Source organism: Phragmites australis, chromosome 5 (assembly GCF_958298935.1).
Source record: "Phragmites australis chromosome 5, lpPhrAust1.1, whole genome shotgun sequence".
In the NCBI taxonomy this organism is placed as follows: Eukaryota; Viridiplantae; Streptophyta; class Magnoliopsida; order Poales; family Poaceae; genus Phragmites; species Phragmites australis.
Window position 1 is genome coordinate 7,680,688 of NC_084925.1, and position 8,441 is coordinate 7,689,128.

An 8,441-nucleotide genomic window follows, 5' to 3' on the forward strand; every position below is an offset into this window, starting at 1 on the left:
GCAGTCGCTTGAAGCTGGCCACCCGCAGCCACTTATAGCACGCTGACATCCTCACTTCGCCGCATCGAATCGCCAGTCCACTAGCCATCCGCCCAGCCTGCGCCGCATGAAGCAGCGCCACCATGGGTCGACGGCTTCGTCCTGTGCTTGCAACCGCCCAGCTGGAAGCCACCGCCATGAGCTGGCCTCCCGCGCCCCGCCACCCTGTGTTGCCCGTATGTGGCCAGACCACACGACGCACCTCGTGCTGGGATGCCAAGCGTCGGCCGCCACTGGTCCAAGTGGCGACTGGGGCTTGGGAACCCTAGCCGCCCCACTTTTTGGTGAGGCGGGTGGGCTGGATGGATCGGGTCAACCCAAAAGGGTATGCAAGCTGGCCCGATAGAAGGAAAATCCAGTGAAAGAAAAAAGAAAAGGAAAAAAATCCGATTTTGCATTTAGCTCCCCTGATTTTCTATTATTGAGTGCAATCCCTAAATTTTTGTGTTTAGACCCCTAGATGTTCTGAAAATTATCCAGACGCTCTGTTTTTGCATAGAAGTACCATGGAATTCGAATTTTATATCTTCTTTTGCAATTATGCAATACTTAATTATGTTATTATTGTTTCTGTACTGTTAATTGTTATTTTTACTGTTTAAATTTCATGTTACACATTTAAATTTAGTAAAATTCGAATAATAGCATAGAAAATATCGAAAAATGTGCAGTAGTCCAATTTAACAACATGATGCAACTTTACTAGTAGTAATACTTGTATTATTAAATATTTAGATGGCTGGCATCATGAACAAGGAGTTCGTTGAGCTGAGTGTTGATGGCCGCAACTATTTCACTTGGGCATCGGATGTCCGGATTGTACTTGGAGCGAAAAGTCTTCGCGCTGCAATTGGCCTAGGAACAAGTAGTGCAATGGTTCTCACGGAGGATGTGAATGATAAGGCACTTCATTTTCTCCGCCACCATCTCTCTCCCACTTTGAAGGATGAGTATATGGCAATGACCAATGCTAATGTACTATGGGATACATTGCAGGAGCGTTTTGAGCGCCTTAAGTACACTATCAAGCTTTTCGTACAAGAATGGGTTCGGCTCCGTTTTTGTGACTTCAAGCATGTCAGAGAGTACAACTCCGAATTGCACCGCATTTGGACACTCCTGTGTCTCTGTGGAAAAGAGATCGCAAAAGAGGATAAAATCGAGAAGACTCTATCTACTTTTCACCCAAATGCGGCAGAATCCGCACGTAATCATCGTCAATCAAAATACAAGAAGTATTCTGAATTGATTAACATGTCGCAGCTTCATGAAATTCATGATGAAGTCATAAACAATAACTTCTTATCCCAACCGCAAGGGAAGAGCACTGGCCTTGAAGTCAATCATAGCTCTTTCAAAGCACGCAAGAACCGTAATAAGAAGTGGGGAAAGGGAGGAAGGAAAGTGGTGGCTGATAAAGTCAAGCCTGGTGATGATAATGGCAAGACAAAGAAAGAAGTCAAGCCATATGGTGATCAGAACCAGACATGCTATAAGTGCACTGTTTGGGGTCATTGGTCCCGAATTTGCAAAGCACCAAAGCATGTTGTGGAAGCATACCAGAAGAAGAAGAAGGAGCAACCAGAAGCACACCTCACCATTGTAGTGGGGATAGAAGAGGACAAAGCAACCAAAGTTGAAAGGGATGCATCTAACATGGAAGTTGATGACACTCTCGCACTGGTAGTAAAAGACCTCCCAATGAAGGATGCAGAAGCCTCAACTTTGCCCTCCTCCACTACCATAGAAGATACCATGAGGGATGAAGCGGAAAAGAAAGCCATTGAATATGAAGTGGCCGGATATTTCACAGACTCTATCTAGAATTAGAGTAATTAGCAATAGCGGAAAAGAAAGCCATTGAAGATGAAGTGGCCGGATATTTCATAGACTCTATCTAGAATTAGAGTAATTAGTCATTTTCTTAGTTATTGAATTTAGGAAGATTGAATGAATAAATGTAAGCTCTAGAAGAGCAATCTTAGCTACAAACAATATTTTTTGATAGTTAATAAAGCATTTAGTCTTGTTGCTACTTCCTCGCATGTGAATGATTGAATACTTTATTTATAGAATATGAGTGTCGCTCGTATGGAGGAAGTGTGTATTATGGATAGTGGTACCACAAACACCATCTTAAGAGAAAAGATGTATTTCAGTCTATTAGAAATAGCTTTGGAAAGGTGATGACTGTCAATGGTAGTGATAAATTCATAGTAGGTTTTGGAAAAGCTACAGTAATACTACCTATGGGAACTACATTGCAATTTGAAAAAGCATTGTTGTACCCAGAATCTACAAGAAATCTCTTAAGTTTTAAATATATTTGCGCTAATAGTTTCCATATAGAAACGGGTGAAGAAGATGGTAGGGGGTACCTACACATCACTAAACATGATAGTGAAGTGAGAATACTAGAAAAACTTTCTTTCATGAGCAGTGGCTTGTACTATACTCACATTAAAGCACCTGAAGTGTTCACTACCTTAAAGACCATGTTTTGTAGTACAGAATTATTCTCTCTATGGCATGATAGATTAGGTCACCCTGGTCTTAGAATGATGAGAAATATAATTACTAACTCACAAGGTCATGACATAAATGTGAAGAATTTCCTGAATCATGAAGATTTTGTATGCCCTGCATATGCTACTGAGAAATTAATAATAAGATCATCTACCTTGAAGGTCAAGATGAAATTCCTGCAATCTTGGACCGAATCCAGGGGGATATTTATGGTCCAATTCACCATCTCTCTGGTCTGTTTCGGTACTTTATGATATTAATAGATGCATCCTCGAAATGGTCGCATGTATGTCTATTATCTACCCGCAACCACGCCTTTGAAAAGTTGATCTTGCAGATCATACAAATCAGGAATAATTCTCCAGATTATCGTGTGAAATCCATTAGAATGGAAAATGCTAGAGAATTTACTTCTAAAACGTTCGATGATTATTGTACTGGTATGAGAATTAAAGTTGAACATTTTGTATCACACGTCCACACTCAAAATGGACTAGCCGAAGCACTGATAAAAAGAATAAAGTTTATTAGTAGACATTTGTTGTAGCACTATACTTTTCCTGTTATATGTTGGTGAAGGGATCGGTGACATCCTAAGAGGGGGGCGGGTGAATTAGGACACTTAGAACTATTTTAGCTCTAAAAACAACACAAAATAAACCTATATTAATTTCTATCTAAATGTGCTCTAGGTTTATCTAGTGTGTCTACTCTACCGATCAAAGCACTTGCAACCTATTTAAGAAGGTAAATTGCAAGAATGTAAATGCAGAAATGTAAATAAGGTAGAGAGAGAAAAGTCGGCACAAGGGATTTTTTCTCGTGGTATTGATGGCATGAATGCCGCCCCTAGTCTATGTTGGAGCTCCACAAAGGATATGCTTCCGATCGGCACCCGGTCACAGCTCTTGAGCCAACAAGTCACAAAGACAAGAACTTCACCCGGATAAGTCACGAAGCCATAAAGGCAAGGTCTCACCACTAGCATCTCTTTCAGTTCTTTGCCGTCATGATCACTTCGGAGCTTAAGCCACCAAGATAAGGGTCTCCGTGTCCTCGCACAATCACCTTTCTGACTCTCCACACCAAGTCGGAGGGTCAACAAGCTTGCTGGCGAGCCACCGATACTCCAAGGTGCCGGCGTATCACTTGGTACATGGTTGGATCACTTCTTGATCCACTCTCTAGGCAGCAATCACCTAGCAACACTCTCTCTAGACCTATAAACACTAATCACTCTCTAATGGTGTGCTTAATCACCTTGAATGATCACTTTGAGAACTTTGGTGGCTTAGATGTCTTCTCAGGTGTACATGAACTTATCTGGACTCCAACACTTTCAAATGGCTGAGTGGAGGGCTATTTATAGCCTCAAACTCGCGTACTAGCCATTAACCCAACGACTCTAAAAAGTTATTAACACCGGATGATCTGGTGAATAATAGTACTAACACTAGATTATCCAGTGAGTACACTCTCACAAACTAGCTGTTGGAACCCCACTCAAACCTCTGTGAACACTGACACTCTGGTGTATATTTCATCTTCATCACCGGACTATCCGGTGAGTTATCCTAAGCCATTCGAGCATTTCCTTTTTCTCTGTGTAAATTGCTCCAATGAATTCATCCGGTGCACATCACTCTATCACCGGACTATCCGGTGAGTTATCTTCAGCCAACCGAGCCAATGCAACCCTCTCTGAAAATAATGCTCCGGTGTTACACAACCTTCATCACCGAACCATCTGTTGGGTTGAACTTCATTCTACTTCTTTGCAATGTTCATTGTTCGGTGTATTATCCGGTGTTCGTTCCATTCTCACTGGACCATCCGATGGGTTAAACCTTTGATCTTCAGAGGCTACATCCTTCTATGGTAATAATGCTCCGGTGCAACTCCCACTGATCATCAGACTATCTGGTGAGGCTTAACCTTCATTCTTCAATGCAACACCTTCTCTGAAAGAATTGCTTCGGTGAGCACTCTGCTCAAACACCGGACCTTTCGGTGAGGTCTTCAAGCCTCTCTCCCATTTGACAAATATACTCCGGTGAGTTCAAACACCCGGAGCACCGGACCATCCGGTGAGGTAAATCTTCCTGAGACTTCTCTAATTCAGTCAACTTTGTCCTGACTGCGGTGGCTTCTTCATGTATTGCATCCATGAGACCTACTAACATCTTGTCGTAGGAGCTCCGAAAAATAATAAAAGGACAAGTAATTTGGTTCCTCAAGTCCCAAATAGCTGGAGACGTCTGGCAAAAGTGGGAAATGAGAGCTTACCACAGCCGATCACAAAAATGCCCCAAAGGAAAAAGAAGGGGAGCTAGTTGAGACCTAGCAATGGTATGGAACCTCAGAAAGTAGGCATACCAGATTTGAATCTTCCCACGTAGGAAGAAATCAACAAAAATACATGTGCTGAAATCAACGCTGGTAAACTAAAGGACCTTGCTCCAATAGTAAGAAGTTATGAAGAGAAATATGTAGAAGCACTTGAAAGTGCAATTGTTGGGGGTCGTTGTTAAGGACTCCCAACGGCCCCATTGCTTCGCTGGCCCATGCCCATGGGCCCGTGCCTCCCGAAGGCCACTTTCTGATTTCCAAGCTTTGGAGTAACTACCTCCCAGAGCCATGCCTCCCGAAGCCTCCATCTCTCGAAGCCATACCTCCCGAAAGAGCCATGCTCTTGAAGCCTCCATCTCCTGGAGCCATGCCTCATGAAGCCTTCATCTCCCAGAGCCATGTCTCCCGAAGCCTCCCTCTCCCAGAGCCATGCCTCCCCCCAAAGCCCCCATCTCCGGGGCTCGAGTAGACTTCCCGAAGGCTACGGGGTAGGCCATCAGTCCCCAAGAAAGATCTGCCAAGAGAGGAACGCCGGTCATCCTTTGTCTGCAAGGATGTGACCGTCATTAAGTAACTAGGCTAGTGGGCGCCATCTTGACACCCCTGACATCACGACGTAGTGCCGCAATTGGCGACTGGCTCACCCCTCTGGGTATAGGCATCCCAACAATTACTATGGTAGATATCTATCTCCTATGTAGGGTAAAAAGTAGCTATTCAGGATAAGGTCATGTAACTCGGCCTTATCCTGGATATTTTGCACATAGCAGTAACTTGCACGCAAAGCTACGCCCAACCCTATAAATAAGGGGCCCTGGCCATCTGAGCACGGGGACACGCTCAACACAGTACAAAGGAGCATAATCGTAGAGTTTTCCTGTGATACTCCCACTTAGCCCAGTCTATATCTTTACAATCAATACATTCGTGGTGTTCCTTCCTCTCAATCTTCGTCTCCATGCTTGAGTCTCCTCCATAGAAGAAACTCTCGCCGTACTTGCTAGAACTCTTGCTCCAACAGCAACGCATGATGAAATAGCAATAAACTATGTGAATTCAGGGAAATCCTGGAATAGAGTAACCACAATAGTTGACACATACTTTGCAAATAAAATTGTCACAGTTATAGATCATGAAACTGAGCCTGCATCGCTCACTGAATGTAGAATAAGGTTAGATTAGGAAGACTGACAGAAGACAATAACAACTGAACTGTTATCCCTGAATGAAAGAGAGGTTTTTGGGCCATTATGCTGCACACCTCCCCACATCAAACCAGTAGGATACAAGTTGGTTTTTGTTCATAGGAGGAATGAAATGAATGAAATTGTGAGGTACAAAGCACGACTAGTTGCACAAGGTTTCATTCAACAACCAGGCATTGATTATGAAGAAACCTATTCCCCGGTGATGGGTGACATTACCTTTAGATATTTAATATCGATGGCAGTCAACCTGGAGTTAAAAATAAAATTGATAGATGTTGTGACCGCATATCTTTATGGGAGCTTAGATTTAGACATTTACATGAAGGTACCTGAAGGAATACCATTGCCAAATCAAGATAGAGGAAATAGACACCTTTATAGTGTACAATTAAAGAAGTCACTATATGGGTTGAAACAGTCAGGTAGAATGTGATACAATCGTTTGAGTGAATTTCTTGGAAAATGAGGTTACACGATTTGCACGGATTATCCCTGTGTATTCATAAGAAGGTCCTAAAATAGATTTTGCATAACATCCGTATATGTAGATGATCTGAATATCATAGGTACGAAGAAAAAAATAGAGGAAGCAAGTTCATACTTGAAGTCTGAATTTGAAATGAAAGATTTGGGTAAAACCAAGTTTTGCTTGGGCCTGCAGCTAGAGCATGTGGCAAATGTAATCTTTGTACATCAGTCAGATTACACTCAGAAGGTGTTAGAGCGTTTAGTTTTTTTTTTAAAAAATTCACTAAAACCCCCATGGTCAAAAGATCTTTGCAAGCAGATCAAGATCCCTATAGACCTAGAGAAGAGGGGGAGGAAGTATTTGGACCGGAAATATCATACTTAAGTGTAATAGGTGCGCTGATGTATTTGGCTAATTTGTAACAGCCTAAAATTTTCAATTTTTCAAATAGTTTAAAATTTGCTAGAATTTAAATAGGAGCTGTAAAATTTTGTTCAATAGAAAGAAATTAACTTCTAATTTTAAATTTGACATAGGTTATATATGTTTGATGCATTCATGCTGTCGTAGTTGCAATAGGTTTTTATGCGTGGAAAAAGTTTGAAAAAAATTCGCTAGAAGTCGTTTAAAACCCCTTTTGAATTTGCAGCAAAATCTAAAAAAGAAAAGGGTTTCCAAAATTGGAAAGAAGCTCCCGGGCCGAATTCCGTTCTCCCCCGGCCCACTTCCTCCCTCCCCCTCTCTTTCTTTCCCTCCCACGTGGGCCGCTTCCCCCTCTTCCCGGGCTAAGCCGTGCCGAGCCGGCCTGCTGCACCCGCCTGAGCCGCCCCCTCCCCACCCTCTTTCGCCGTCAGGTGGGCCTGGCTTGAACCGAGCCGAGCCGCCCGAGCCCGAGCTGCAGCTCCGCTTCTTCCTCTTTCCGCCGTCCGTCCGAATCACCCCCAAATCGCACGCCCGTTTCAAATCACCACCTCCCCACACCTTTATTCACCAATTAAACCCCATGGCCGAGATCCCTACCCCTCAATCCCTCCTTCTCTGCCTCCTCTACACATTGTACCACTCCCCATCGGATTTCGTGGCCGATAGCGCATCTTTGCACTACTCTGGCGAGGTTCCGGCCAACCGCCGCCGTCGGTCGCTCCCCCCCCCCCCGGTCCAGCACTGCCAGCCAAAGCCCCGGTTGAACCCCGGCCGCCCGATCTCAATCCAACGGTCGAGATTAGATACCCCCTTCGTTTTGCGTAACCGGCCCACTGTGGACATGAACCGGCCTTTCAGGCCGTGGTCCATGGGTCTGTAGACCAATTTCCATGAGCTTTTCCAATAGAAAATTAAAAAAGGTTTCAATTTATGACGTCATAAATAAGGTTTTCAGTATGAAATTATTCGGTTTATTCTCTGAAAATCAAGTAAAATTTATAGATTAGCCCCTGGAACTTCAAAAGCTCAATACTTTTTGCTCGTAGCTCCGTTTTAGGTGATTTTTGCGCTCAATTGTTCGTAGCATCATGTAGAATCTTTTTATAGAGTTTTTAACTAGATTTAGTACTGTTTTCTGTATTGTTATTAGAGGTTTTCCTTGTGTGTTTTTTCCGGTTTGTCGATTAGGAAGTGAGCAGTTCGGGAATCTTCAGGATCAAGCTTTCGAAGACTTTGAGCAACCCTCTGCTGAAGGAAAGTCTCCTTGAACATTTTGCACCTATTTTAGGATTCATGTGTAGTTTTTATTCCTTCTATGTATGCTTGTCTAAATTGGAATCCTATGTTAGGGTTTACTAGCTTTGTATGATTATTCCTTTTCGTCGTTGTATAACCATGGATTAAAATGGGTAGTACATGCTAGTGCA